This window comes from Vombatus ursinus, unplaced genomic scaffold (assembly GCF_900497805.2).
Source record: "Vombatus ursinus unplaced genomic scaffold, bare-nosed wombat genome assembly UNPS02011700.1, whole genome shotgun sequence".
NCBI lineage: Eukaryota > Metazoa > Chordata > Mammalia > Diprotodontia > Vombatidae > Vombatus > Vombatus ursinus.
This window is the reverse complement of record NW_020951478.1, coordinates 32,783-47,568: the sequence shown is the minus strand read 5'-3', so window position 1 is coordinate 47,568 and position 14,786 is coordinate 32,783. Positions and strand designations below refer to the sequence as shown.

The 14,786-nt window shown below is 40.9% G+C and overlaps 1 pseudogene; it reads left to right on the top strand.

The window, feature by feature from the left end:
* The first annotated feature begins 13,537 nt into the window (after nt 1–13,537).
* Nucleotides 13,538–14,562, top strand: LOC114039231 (annotated as a pseudogene).
* Nucleotides 14,563–14,786: the final 224 nt, after the last annotated feature.

Here is a 14,786-nt window from a genome sequence, read left to right as displayed (position 1 = left end):
CATAGTTTTTCTCTTCTTTAGAGGCCTCTGCCTTATCATTCACATACAAATTTAGCAGTTGACAAACCCAATCCTCATCTGATCCAAATCTAGGCCAGAACACTGATGGGACTAAAATAGGCTCCTTGGTCCACTCCTGGCAACAATATTTAATCATTTTCTTTTTATTCTTCCTTCTAGTCCTGGGAGGGACTCCCAACCTTCTAACATCCTTCCCAGAGGGCTATCAGAAGGAATGTTCTTAACTCAAGGCTAATTGATCAGATCACCGAACCTCTGGAGTTTAAGACCAGAAAAGATCGTTTGTTACCTTTGCCCAATATATTGGCTGTTGTGGTCTGCCGGTGGCCTCCCCAATCCTCTGGACTTCTCCCACGTGGTCCAAGATCAGGAGTTTGGTTGGGAAAGGTTCAACTCACCAAGACCGCTGAAATACAGCTCGAGCACTTTTCCCAGGCTGTCTTACCTTATCCCCTCCAAAGTCTAGATGTGGCCCCACGTTGGGCACCAAATTGTTAGAAATACACTTGACACCTAAAATTTAGTATCAAGAAAGTTTATTACAGAGAAAGTCCAAAGGATTAGACATTTCTGGCCAAAAGCAGGCTCCACCCCTCTTAAGGAGGGATGGGCCCTGAGTGCAAGGGCAAGCATGCTTTTATACATTCAAATTCGGTGAGAAACCTCCCAGGCCTGGATTGGTCCATCCCTTCCCGGGTTACACCCCTCCTTACATGTTTCCCCTTGATATGCTCAAGTATGTTGCCCCTCCCTTGATCATACATCCTATGACTTGTTAATGAGGCTCTAATTTTATGCGGGGTATGTCAGATAATAGTAATGAAGTTCATTAAGCAGGCGCACTAACATTTTTCAGGTGTCCTCAGGTTGACCCTAACTGGTCTGAGCTAGCTTGACCCTTTTCTTGAATTTGGAGTCTTTTTAGAGCCATCAACTTACTTCTTATGGGTTAAGCCCTTGCCCACCTACAGTGTACTTCCTGGAATTGTTCTTTAAATCTCTGCATTATTCTCTTTCTCTGTGGAAATTTAACCTTTACCAGACTCTCACATCATGTAGATGGCTTTCTCAAGGAATTGAGCTTTATCATCTACATTTCTGAATAAACCTTTCACCCCAACTTATATGTATTAGAAGCAATATCCCTACTCTCAAGACTAGTCAAGCTATTTTTTCCTTATAATGCAGTGAAAACACCTCAGGCTTTCATTGCCCAAGGAACTTCAAGTTTCAGACTATGGAAATACACCTCCTGGTTTCCAGAGTAGGAAACAGTCACAGGGAGTTCCAAGGTGGGCTTTGATGCTTGGCTGTCAGACCACTGTGGGCAACTCAGAGGTTGAGGAGCTTAGTTCAGCTGCATCAACTTGAGATGTCCCTCAGTGAATTCTTACTGAATGTCCTTCTGCTGCTATGGCTAAGGAAGTCTCTTCCTGTTAACAGCTGAATGATCTGTACATGCGTCCTCATGTTCTCACATCAAACTTGAATTACAAGAAGACTGTGCTGAGTCAGGCTCAGCCCAAAACACTCTCCCAGGAGCCCATCCCCTCTAGCAAAAAATACAAAAGATGGGAAAAAAAATCCAGATCAACACAACTGACATGTGAAAAGTCTGACCTGATATACAGTGTTCCACACCCCCAGCCCCAAGGTGTGCTACAAAGGAAGGAAGGCATATATCCTTCTGTTAGGGGACCAGACTTGGTCATTGTAATTTTCCAGTCTTGTTTCCATTTCTTTGATCATCGTTCTTTCCATTTACTCTTTTGCAGTCTTTGTGTATTTTCTTTTCCTGGGGCTGCCAATTTTACTTTGCATCAGTTTATAAATTTATACATCATATTCATCACTTCATGTAGGATAATAATATTCTATACATGTGTATACCACAATTTGTTTAAGCTTTCTCCACTTGAAAAGACTGTATTTTGTTTCCACTTCCTTGCTACAACAATAAAAAGAAACGTAAAAGCTTTTCCTAATACTTTGATTCATATCAGGTAGTTCATTCTTTCTTTTCTTTTGTGTGGGTCTGTACAGGTGAGATGAGGGGACCTCAGCTCTGTGAAACCGATTTCTGTTCCTGGATCAGCTGCAACTCTGCTTTGGGCCCACTTCTGGGCAAATCACTTTCCTTCCTGTGATCCACTTCTCTTTCTTGACTGCTTTGTATGGTCAGAAAGGGAGGTAAGCTTTTTAGGGTCTGGAGTGTTAGGGATGGGGACAGGAAGTCAATAGCTGCCATCAATGGCCTTGAGAGGCATCAGCCTCTGCTCCATCCCTGTTGCTTTTGGTCAGTGGTTTCAGTAGTGTCTGAATCTTTGTGATCCCATTTTGGGTTTTCTTGACAAAGATACTAGATTGCCAAATGGCAAAGTGATTTACCATTTCCTTCTCTAGATCATTTGACAGATGAGGAAACTGAGGCAAACAAGGTTAAGTGACTTGCCCAGGGTTACACTGCTAGTAAGTTTCTGTATAGAAAATAAAATAAAATAAAATAAGTCCTCCACATCAAAAAGTTATAGGCCACATCAGGACATGTACCGCTTAAATGACCTCTGTTGGTCATGGCCTGTAATGTGACTAGAAGAGAAAAACATTTTATTTTAAAACATTGTTATGCTCCAGATATGTTCCCACAATGATAGGTTTCTGGCCAGACATTTCCTTTGAAATAAAATTATACCTAGACTTCTTTGTCTAAGTTCCCTACAATTGCAGGATGTTCCCTTTTTACCATTTGAAGGCTTACCCTGGACCTTTCAAACAGGACTATGAGTGACTGAAACAGGACTTCCCAGCTAACTGACCCAGATGTAGGTGCTTCCCCGATTTGGTCATGTATATCAACTTTCATCTATATTTATAAGCAATAAGCTATAATTTTCATTCTACATTCCTTATTTGTTATGTGAGTGTGTATTATTGTAACTGCAATGTGAACTGAAGGCACATTGTATTAGCAACACAGTTTCTGAGGCTGGATTTAAACTCAAATCTTCCTGACTGAAGGATCACACTCTATTCACTGAACCACCTAGCTGCCCTGTCCATCTCTGCCCAGAGGTAACTTATAAGAGTAGAAGGCACCCAGGTTTCTGGGCTAGTATTAACCTGGCCTTTATACTATGACTGTGTAGCTAAGTATTTTAAAAGCAGGAATTGGTGGGGCAGGAGTTGTGTGGCAGGGTAGTTCAGCTCATTGGGGAGTATTAGAGTCTGATTATCTGCATAGAAAGGCCCGTCTGGTTTTCTATGTTGGATCTCTGCTGGGTAATATTGGGAAGGATCTGACCAATTCATTGCTACAGTGGAATGACAGGGGATGGCCTAATATGGCAGTCCCTTCCAGAAGCGTTTTGACTTTAACAGGACTGGAATGAATACAGAATCTTTGAGAGCTGAGAGACTTACCTTCTGGACCTGGCTCTGCCACCAACCCCCTGGGGGACTATGGGCAAATCCTTTCCCCTTCTCTTGCAGCCTCCTCCTGGTCATTTTCCACATTGCCTCCTGATGCTGCCCCACTCTCCAAAAAGGACCTCCAGGCCATGCCACCAGCCTTGACCCTCTCTGGGACCATGCAGCCTCCTCTTCACTGGGCGACTTTCCACTCTGATTTTGTGAGCACATCAGCCACCTCCTCCCCCTACTCCCAAACTCTCTTCTTTCCTTTCTAACTCTTTCTCTGAGCGCTATGATTAAATCAACACTAACCATTGCCTCTGGGAATAGCATCTCAATGGACTACCCTACTCACCATCTTTTGATTTCCCAAACCACAATTCCCTTCCCTGGCTACCACTTCAATTTCCTGTTGTCTCTCCTATCGGAATGTAAGCTCCTTGAGGACAGGAACTGTCTCATTTTTATATTTTTGTGCCCAATGCTTGGCATATAGTATGTGTTAAATGAATGGATTTCTTTTATTTTTAGCTTTTCATTCATCTATCTCGTTAGGTACTTCATTACTTATTTGTTCATTCTCTGGGCCTCCATTTGTTCCTGTGTAAAATGAGAGATTTTCACAAAGTGATCTCCGAGGTTCCTTGTGGCTCTAACAATCTGTGTTTTCCAGTTCATTCAGTCTCTTTCATTCTAGATTTTATACCTTCAAGTCCCTTTCTGTAATTCTAGCACTAACATTTTATATTCTATGCTTTAAACTTCAAGCCCTTACATTCTATGATCTACATTCTAAGGTCCCTTAAATTACATTCATTCTCTGTCTTAGATTCTGGGTCCCCTCCCAACTTTTGGCATGATGTGTTCTAAGGCCCCTGACAATCTATGTTCTAAGGCCCTTTTCATCTCTGACTTTCTACATTCTAAGGCCCCCTCCCAGCTTTGATATTCCATTTTACTTTGAAGAAATGGATAGAGCAATGGACTTGGAGTCAGGAAAGCTGGTTTTGAATCCTCCTGGGTAATCACAGATAAATTTACTAACCCTTTAAAAATCCTCGGTTTCACCAACTTTAAAATGCGTACAATTGCCTGTACAACTTACTGAACAGGGTTGTAATGAAAGTGCTTTCAAGCCTCAAAGAAGTGCATGACTGTTGAATGATTTAGTTCTAAGGTCATTCTTCACTCTGACATTTAGAATAAACATCTTCTAAGGTCCTTTTCAACTCTAATGTGCTGTTCTAGGTCCTCTGTAGATAAGGTTTTAGGATGACATGGCCTCTAAGGTCCCTTTCACCTTTGAGTCTGTGACCCTATTCTATGGATTTTTTCTTTTTTAACACTTACTGACTTGTCAGCAGCAGTGTAAAGCCTTTCTCTTGGTTCAGGATGGGGTCTTGAATGATATCGGATACTTTCTCATGGTAATTTTTTTTGGATGAGGGTAGATGTTTCCAGATAATACAGACCTTTGGTGCTTTTATCTATCTATATGAGGTATCCCCTGGCAGATTTAAATAATTGGAGAAATATTCATTGTTCATGGGTAGACAGGGCTATTATAACAAAAATGACAATTTTATCTAAACTAATTTATGTTGAGTGCCATCCCAATTAAATTACCAAAAAATTATTTTACTGAATTAGAAAAAAATAACAACAAAATTAATTTAGAATAACAAAAATTCAAGAATATCAAAGGAACTAGTGAAAAAAAAGTAAACAGAGGAGGTTTAGCAGTATCAGATCTTAAATCATATCATAAGGCAGTAATTATCAAAACTATCTGATAGTGGCTAAGAAATAGAAAGATCAATGGAACAGCGTAGACATACAATTTATGCCAACAAATAAAAATAATAGCCTTTTATTTGACAAGTGTAAAGGCTTAAGATTTTGGGGACAAGAATTTATTACTTGATAAAAAAGTATTGGGAAAACTGGAAAGCAGTATGGCAAAAACTGGGCATAGACCAATATCTTACACCATTTACCAAAATAAGGTCAAAATGGATATATGACTTACATAAAGAGAGGGATGTCACAAGAAAATTAGAAGAGCATGGAACATATAACTTATCAGATTTATGAATAGGCGAACAATTTATGAATAAACAAGAGATAGAGGGAGCAAAGTTAGGTGTAAAATGGATAATTTTAGTTACATTAAATTAAAAGCTATTTTTACAAATAAAATAAATGTCAGCAACATCAGAAAGAAAGCAGAAAATTGGGGGGAAATTTATAGATACTTTCTCAGATAAATCTCTAAATCATTACTGATTAAAGAAATGCAAATTAAAACAACCTTGAGATATCATTTTACACCCACCAGATTAGCTAAAATGACTAAAGAGAAAAGCCACAAATATTGGAGAGGTTGTCAAAAAATTGGGACGCTAATTCATTGTAGCTGGAATTGTGAACTGATCCAACCATTTTCAAGAGTGATTTGGGATAATGGCCAAACAGTTTTTAAACTGCCTATACCCTTTGATCCAGCAATACCATTACTGGGTCTATTTCTAAAGATGATCAGGGAAAAAGGAAAAGAACCTATATGTTCTAAAATGTTTATAGCAGCTGTCTTTGTGGTGGCAAAGAACTGGACATCTCAGGGATACCTATTAATTGGAGAATGGCTGAACAAATTGAGATATATGATTGTTATGGAATCCTACAGTGCTATAAGAAATATGAGTTCAATAATCTTATGAAAACATGGAAAGACTTGCATGAAATAATGAAAAGCAAAATGAGCAGAACCAAGAGAATATCATATAGAGTAATAGCAATATTGTTTTAAGAATGACATTGAGCTAATAAGTCATTCTATTATAAATATCCACATTTACTGTGAAGGACATATGAAGAAAGATGTTCTCTGCATCCAGAAAAAGAACTGATAAATAGAAGTTTGTATAGAATGATTTCACATACACATATATATGTGTGTGTATATATATATATATATATATATGTATATATTTTGGACCTGTTCCCGCCCACCCCCTCCCACCTTTCAAAAAGGGGAAATCTTGAAAATTTTTTTCAAGGCTGTTAAAATTTCTGAGGCTCTGACATTTCCATCATAGGGCCCAATTCAATCTTAAAGAAGGTGAGCGGCCATCATAACAACCTTTAGCTAAATCTTTTCTAAGAGAGAGAAATTCATATACCCAACGCTCCCATGACTTACAACTCTAAAATTACCGAGTAGCTAAGCATCTGAAACATTGCTGGGCTAGGACCTGGATGTGGACACCTTAAACAGAATGTTTTTTACCCCCTAGAAAGTCTCACTTTTAGGAATATAGTAGCTACAAGTTCTTCTAAACGCTTTAGTTGGAAACATACTAGGTACTTTTCTACCTTGGTTCTCATAGCCTGAGTAATACTGTGTCTTTATTTAATCACACATGAGTTTGCCAAAAGGAGGGGAGAAAAAGGGACCATTTGTTTTGAAATAACAAGGGCCTCTGGAACCTGGCACAGAAGACAAGCCAAAAGAAAGAACTGGGAATTGGGATGGGAAAAAAGTGGAAAGAGAAGCTGCCATTTGAAAAAAAAAATTAAAACGAAATGGGGGACCCCTATTTTCTGTGTACCACAGTACTTAGGAGATAGTGGTATCAGATTACAAAGGGCAGCAGAACCCTCAGATGGGTCTTCAGTGGATTTTTCTAAACATTCCAAGATCCTTGGGTTTTAACATGTGCTCCACAGATTCCCACTGTCTACAACCACAGCTTGAGTGGAGGAAATTCTTAAGAGACCTGGAAAGAAGCAAACACTTCCCCAAGTCCGCATATCTTCAGCTATGCCTGAATACCCCTCCTGAGCACACCATCCCTGTGAAGAGAAAAATTGGGGGTTGTGGGGGCAGACAGTGAGGGTAGAGTAGGGAGACAGCCCCTTAGCCCCTCTGTTCCTGGTGGAAGTCCTACCCATTCCAAGTACCATTTGATTCCTTAAGAGATTAGCCCTCCTCTGTGTGACCCTGGGCAAGTCACTTAACCCCAATTGCCTTAAAAAAATAAGAGAGATTAGCCCTCCTAAACTACTCAAACTTTCCTATAGAGTAGAGGCTTAGGAGTGGGTGTGGATGATGAGCTTGGGCTGAGAATGAGCCTGGAAGGACCAAAACCCCTACTCCCTGCTTAGCTGTTTATCCTGAGTTCTGAGACCAAGAGATGCTTTGTTGGCAGAGCTTGAGTACCCTAGGGTGGGGAGGGTGAATTTTAGTCACCTGGCTGAAAGAGCAATAGACTGGGAGACTGGAGACCTGGGTCATTATCCCTTCTCTGACCCTGATGCCAGACTTGTCTCTTCCTCTGGAAAATGAAGGAGTTGGACAAGATGTCTCAGAGGGCCCTTCCAGGGCTGACTGTCCGTGAGTCTATGACATGTAGGCTCCATTTGATGCTACCTTAGCTCAGTCTCAGTGTAAGAATGAGGTGAATGAACCTGCCTGCTTCAGTGACTTTGAGCAAAGCATTGTCCTCTCTTGGGCTCCACTCCTACCTCTGCAGGAGTTGGACTAGATAGGTGGATGGATATATAGTTAGATGAATGGATACATAGATGGATGGATAGATAGATAGAGCATCTGATAAGCAAGTAATATTTACCAGGCACTATGCTAAGGTCTGGGAAAAATAAATACAAGCCATGATGATCACTAAGGTCCCCCCCAGCTCTTTCATGACACTTTCAATCAATTGCCAAGCATTTACCAAGCACCTACTATTTGCATGGCACCATGTAAGGAATTGGGATCAAAAAGCCAAAAGTGAAACAGACCCTACCTTCTAGGAGCTCACATTCTATTGCGGGAAAACTTGAGAGTTTAGGAGAATCACTTTTAAGTCCCATTTCAGATCCTTCCCCAAAGTATCTGTTTGAAGTACAGGCTACCACATCAATCCCACATCCCAAGTATCAGGCTTCTTGGATGTCAAGATGTAAAGAAACAGCTGACCTTAGCACCTAGTGATAAAAAATAATTAATTAAATTTGAAAGACTTGAGAACTCTGATCAGTACAATCACAAACTTTGATTCCAGAGTATTAATAATGAAACCTGCTACCCACTTTCTGACAGAGAGGTGATGGCCTCAACATGCAGAATGAGACACACATCCTGAGATGCATGACAAGATGGGAATTTATTTTGCTTGACTACCATATTTGTTAAAAGAGCTTAGTTTTTCTTTCAGGAGAGGGAGAGTTTAAAGAGAGGAAGAGTTAGGGACAGGACAGCAAAAAAAGAAAGAGAAGAGGGTCATTGAGGTATCTTTTTTTTTTTTAATATGCAAAGAAGAGAACAGAAAGAAGTCCATAAAAAAACACAGACTAGTAGGACAACCTTAAAACTGTAGGTTAAAGTTGTTATATATTTAAAAAGAAAATCAACAGAGCTGTACATAATAGAGGCCTGCAGCAATTTCATTCTCAATCCTCCTTTTCTGTTCTAGTTTGTATATGGAAATGGCCATTTTTGGGGGGTTAAGTTCAGAATAAAAATTTATTTTTTTTTCCAAAAGAAAAAAAAGAATTAATTTAAATAGGAAGCTGCCAGATGGCCTGCTTCTAAACAACTTCGCAACCAGCAGCTTTGGGCTGTCCCAAGGTCTCTGACTTCTAAGCAGAGTCCATATCTCCAAATATGGACACCTTTTGTGTCTCAACCACCTCAGTGGCTCATGGTGCTTTTTCTAGGAACAACATTCCTAATGTTAGGGATTGATCAAGTAGTCCTCTTCTCCTCATCCCCAATTTCAACAATACTGCCATACATTACTTTTGGTCCTGTTGACTAGAGTACAGAATGGAGCACCCATAGTCCTTTGAGATAGTGGTTTTGTGGGTAGAAACCCAAAGGAATGGCCCTGCTTGGGGTGAAGAGAGGGATAGGGTGGAATTAGGCTCCAGTGGACACCTCAGTGAAAGACCCTGAGTTGACAAAAGCCCTGAAAGCACAAGGCACTAATAATAATAATAGTTAGCATTAATATAGCACTTTAAGATTTTCAAAGCATTATATAAATATTATCGCATTTGATCACTTTTGAAGAGAGGATGTCACTGAGGGAAGAGGTGAGATTTAACCAATTTAACCTAGTTTGTAACTGAGCCTCTCATGTCAGAGGTAGAAAGGATTATCTAAGACCAAACCCTTAAATTTGCAGATGGTGAAACTGAAATTAGAAAAGAGTCAAGTACCTGCCCAGGTTCACCTTCAAGTTTGGTTGGGGGCTGACTCTGTTCAGATGAAATGCAGGGACAGCCATTAGTTGAGGAAAGAAGAATTATACCAAGACAGGACTGCAAAAGAGAGAAGCATATCAGAGGAAACATGGATTCTAGATCTGGTTTTACCACATACTGGCTATGGGACTTTGAGCTATTAGTTTCTGTTCTCTGGGCCTCAGTTTCCTCATCTGTATGTTGAAAGGGCTGGACAAACTTACTGCTAATGTCCCTCATCACTCTAACCATCTGTAAGTCTGTAAGGAGACATGAGTCATTGGGAAAACAGAAATGGATTTCCACTGGAAAAACAACCAAAGAACCAGTAGAGTTGATTTTATTGTGAACCCAAAGGTAACAATTAGTATAATTCCATGAGATATTTGGTTATTTTGTCTGGCAGGGCAACTGATTTCTCCCTGTGATGAGAGAGGATCTGAGAGCTCCTACAGTCTTTGTCTCCAAGGTCTAAGCTCTTTTGGGACACAGTGCAGCCAGGCAGATAATTCTAGCCCACAGACATTTTAATCCATTTTTTTAACTCACTAGATCCTATTAACTAAGATCAAAGTGAAGTCTTTGAAGGCCAGGCGTTTTATTTTTCTCTTTATTCCTGTTGTACTAAAGCAATCACCTGATATATAGTAGATGCTTTATAAAATCTTATGGATTACATGAATATCTGTGTCCCAAGTCTTTATCTGTCTTAGGGTTAGAAAGTCCATTTGACGCTCATCAATTCCTGATTATCAGTCTGCAATTGTATCATTTCAAGGGTTGACTTTTAACAAAATGAAAAAGACTGCCTGCATCTTAGCACATCTTCAAACACAATAATCTTTGAGGGTTACCAAGGACATGAATCTGGGCAAGCCCCAAAACTAATAGGACATGGTAATTTTCTCTTTTCTGGTTCTGGTTCCTGTCTTTATCATGTATATATAACTGGCAAGAAGACTCTCAGCCCTTGAGTTGCTCTTCCTTGATGGGCAGAGCAAGCTCCTAGAAAAGATTGGAACAACTGGGATCAATAGCACAATTCATAGGTTTAGCTTTGGCAAGTAGGAAGAGGTGTTTGTCAGAGACTTGAAAACAGAAGAGGACAAGTGAATTTGTCTAGTGGATTTGAAGATTTGATATTTAAGTTTTCCCTTAATTACGTATGAAAAACAATTTTTACATTTGTTTCTTAAAACTTTCAGTTCCAAATTCTCTACCTCCTTCCCTTCCATCCCCACTCATTCAGAAGGCAAGGAATTTGATATAGGTTATCTATATGCAGTCATGCAAAATATATTTACATACCTGGTAGATTTTCTTTTTTTTAGGCAATTTGGGTTAAGTGACTTGCCCAGGGTCACACAGCTAGAAAGTGTCAAGTGTTTGATCTGAGGCCACATTTGAACTCAGGTCCTCCTGACTTTAGGGCTGGTGCTCTATCCACTGTGCCACCTAACTGCCCCTCATACCTGGTGGATTTGAAGGAAAAAGAGACAAGGGTCTGGGAATAGCATGGGGCTAAAGGAACAGCTGCTGAGAGGGATATTGAGTCAATGAAAAACTAAAGATTCTCTTGTGGCTATAAGGGAGAAATTGATAATTAGATCAGAATTGGCAGGGAATTGAGTTGGCTTGGTGGAGTGACTTTCTCAGTATCACAGGAGCAGAAGCAGACTGAACACATGGTGAGGGGAGCCCAGGGCTGAAGACTGCAGGGCAGGAGCAGCAGTAGGACAAGGGGCAAGGAATTCTAGGTTGGAGGACACTGCATGGCTGCCCTATCTAACAATGAAGACAAGATGGTCAAGGGAAGCAAGTGGAGCCTGGGAGAATAAACAAAAATGAATGGATCACTTTGAGTAGGAAGAGCAGGTTTAAGTTGGGCAAGAGCATGATGGAAGGACAGGAGAGCATGGTCAGTGAGGATGGGTCAGAGAGGAGAGGTTTGTTTTGTCTTTTCTCAGGAGTTCCCATTTCTTTGGTGCTCTTGGGACTACATAGCTTTGGCCTCACAAAAACCGTGGGAAGGAAGGAAGGAAGGAAAGAAGGAAGGAAAGAAGGAAGGAAGGAAGGAAGGAAGGAAGGAAGGAAGGAAGGAAGGAAGGAAGGAAGGAAGGAAGGAAGGGAAGAGGTTTACCTACAATTCCCAGAAAAACCTTAAAACTTTTAGATTCCTTCTAGACTCGCTTATCTCTCTTTGACAAAAAGAACCTGGCTTCAGTTTTGTTTACCAGTCCCAGGAAACCCTTAAAGTTTTAGAAACTGCCTTATTTCCCTTTGAAAGCAAACTTCCCTTCCAGCTCCCTTCATTATCTATTCTCATTGTCTGTTCAAATCACTCAGACATTCCAAACGGAAATTCTCACCTGGACCCTTTTCCAAATGGTCCACCTCCCCAATCAACTGGCTTTCTCGTTGTTTTGCCTTCCTGTCCATTCCCACCCTTAATCCTAGCTAGGGCCAGTGTTCCTTTTGCCCAGCTTGCTGGCCACCCCCATCCAGATCTCCCTAGACCCCTCCTTCCCTCACTCCAAGCTGCTTGGCCCCTCCCCAATCAGTCTGTACTAAAGGCTCACCTTTCCCCCATTCTGAGGCTGAGCTGTTCTCAAGCTTAGAAGCTGACACCCCTCATGCTCGCCCTGATGGGAGTCACCTGGCCTATCCACCCCAGCCCCTACTCAGACTCTGAGCTTTCTAGACTGTCTCGCTCCTTGTCCTTGCAAGCGTCACCTGACCACCTTGAACCCTATTTAGATCACTGATGTTTGGGTTCCTTTGGAGTCTGGCCTATATGCTTATCTTTAATAAACTTTTTCTCTGGCTGGAAGAAGATCTGAGTTGAATTCATTCAGGAAGATCCGAGCCATGATTTGGGCTTTTTCCCACGATCTTGGGGCGCCCCAAACCCCCCCCCCTTCAGAAGGAAGGAAGGAAGCGAGCATTTATTAAGCTCCCATTATGTATCAGGCACTGTGTTTATATGCATTACCTTATTTGATCCTTAAAACAACCCTGGAAACTAAAGTGAAACTATTATCACACAAAACTAGTCAGTGACTGAAGTCAGATTTAAATTTCAGCAATCCCAACTCCAGTCCCAGCACTCTGTGTACCTCACCATGTGACTGCCTCCATGGAGAGAAAACAGAGAAGGAAGGAACCAACCCTTTATTAACTACTATGTACCAACTGGGGAGCTAGGTGGTAAATCGAGTAGAGCTCTGGGACTGAAGTCAGGAAGACTCATCTTCTTGAGTTCAAATCCGGCCTGAGACATTTAATAACTGTGACCCTGGGAAAGTCACTTAATCATATTTATCTCAGTTTCCACATCTGTAAAATGATCTGGAGAAGGAAACAGCAAACCACTCTAGTTTCTCTGCCAAGAAAACCCCAAATGGGTTCATGAAGAGTTGGACTCACTAAACAACTACAGTGTTATTTCCAACTGGGATGCAGTTTTCATGTGCCAATCATTTGCTAATTAAGGAATTTCAACCATTTACCAAAAGTTTGGTCCAAAGAAACAAACGGAGTCAGCTTCCCCCTTAACCAAAGGTTTGTCTTAAGAACCAACAGAATGGGGAAAGGGGCACGGGTAAAGAAGTCTCGCATCTCTCGTCCCGCCCCCCTCCCCTGCTCCTCTGGCGCGGGAGGTAGTGTGAGCAGCCCGCTCCCCTCCCCCCTCCCCGTTTCCGCGATCCGGCCGCCTCCCGTCGCTGCCGTCTCTGCCGTTACCTGCTGAGGGGACCTAGCCCGGCGCTGCGGCCCTGTTGGGACTAATGGGGCCTCGCCGGCAGAACCCGCCCACAGCTCGACCGGGAGGCGGCGCAGAGGCGGAGAGGGAGAAGAGACAATGAGCTGCACAATTGAAAAAGCTCTTGCAGATGCTAAAGCACTAGTTGAACGATTAAGAGACCATGACAATGCAGCAGAATCTCTTATTGAACCAACTGCAGCTCTCAACAAGCGAGTAGAAGCAATGGAACAGTAACAAGAAGAAATTCAAGAACTTAATGAGGTTGCAAGACACCGATCTACATTAGATGGTGACTTACCATCTCCTCCCCCATATGGGAATTCAGCAAGAAAACAGACAAATCAGAGAATTGCAGCAAGAAAATAAAGAATTACGCACATCTCTTGAAGAACACCAGTCTGCTTTAGAACTCATGATGAGCAAGTACCGAGAGCAGATGTTTAGGTTGCTAATGGCCAGCAAAAAAGATGACCCAGGTATTATAATGAAGCTAAAGGAGCAACATTTCAAGGAATTACAAGTACATGTGGACCAGATTACAGAAATGGCAGCAGTAATGAGGAAAGCTATTGAAATTGATGAGCAGCAGGGTTGCAAGGAGCAGGAACGAGTTTTTCAACTTGAACAAGAAAACAAAGGCTTGAGAGAAATCCTTCATATAACACGAGAATCATTCCTGAGTCTCAAGAAAGACGATGCATCAGAGAGTACATCTTTGTCAGCATTGGTAACCAGCAGCGATTTGAGCCTGAGGAAGAGCTAAAGAAAGTGGAAAATCACTGAGCTTTTATTGCACAGCTCCTAATAAGGAACCAGGGTTTACTTAAAAAATTGTTAATGAATTGAGCACCAGAAAAATCACAATCTTAAATCAGCCCTTCATTTCATTCTTTTTTATATTATGTGTAGTACACTGGCAAATGACATTTTAAAAAGATAGTAACAGAAGATCAATATTTGGTTGTCATTGACTTTGTTATTCCTATTAAAGTTTTTAATGGGAAAGTAAAAACTGTAAGCCATTGTTATTAGATAAAGTTCTCATATAAAGAAACTACTGATTGTACTAGGCCCCTGCCACGCTGTTATTTTTCTTGACTTTTTTTATCCAAATATTAAATATATATAAAGCTCTACATAGAATTTATGCAGTTATACCATTTTTTAAAAATCCACATTTTCTTAGCTTGGACTTATAGAAAAGGAAATGTGTCCATTCCTAAATTTGATCTCTATTTGATATGAAGGCTAGCAAATGGTATTATATTTTACACGGACTGAGCCTACCTTTACATTTCTTAAGAAATGCCTTTCAAAGATGTCAAGCTTATCCAAAAAC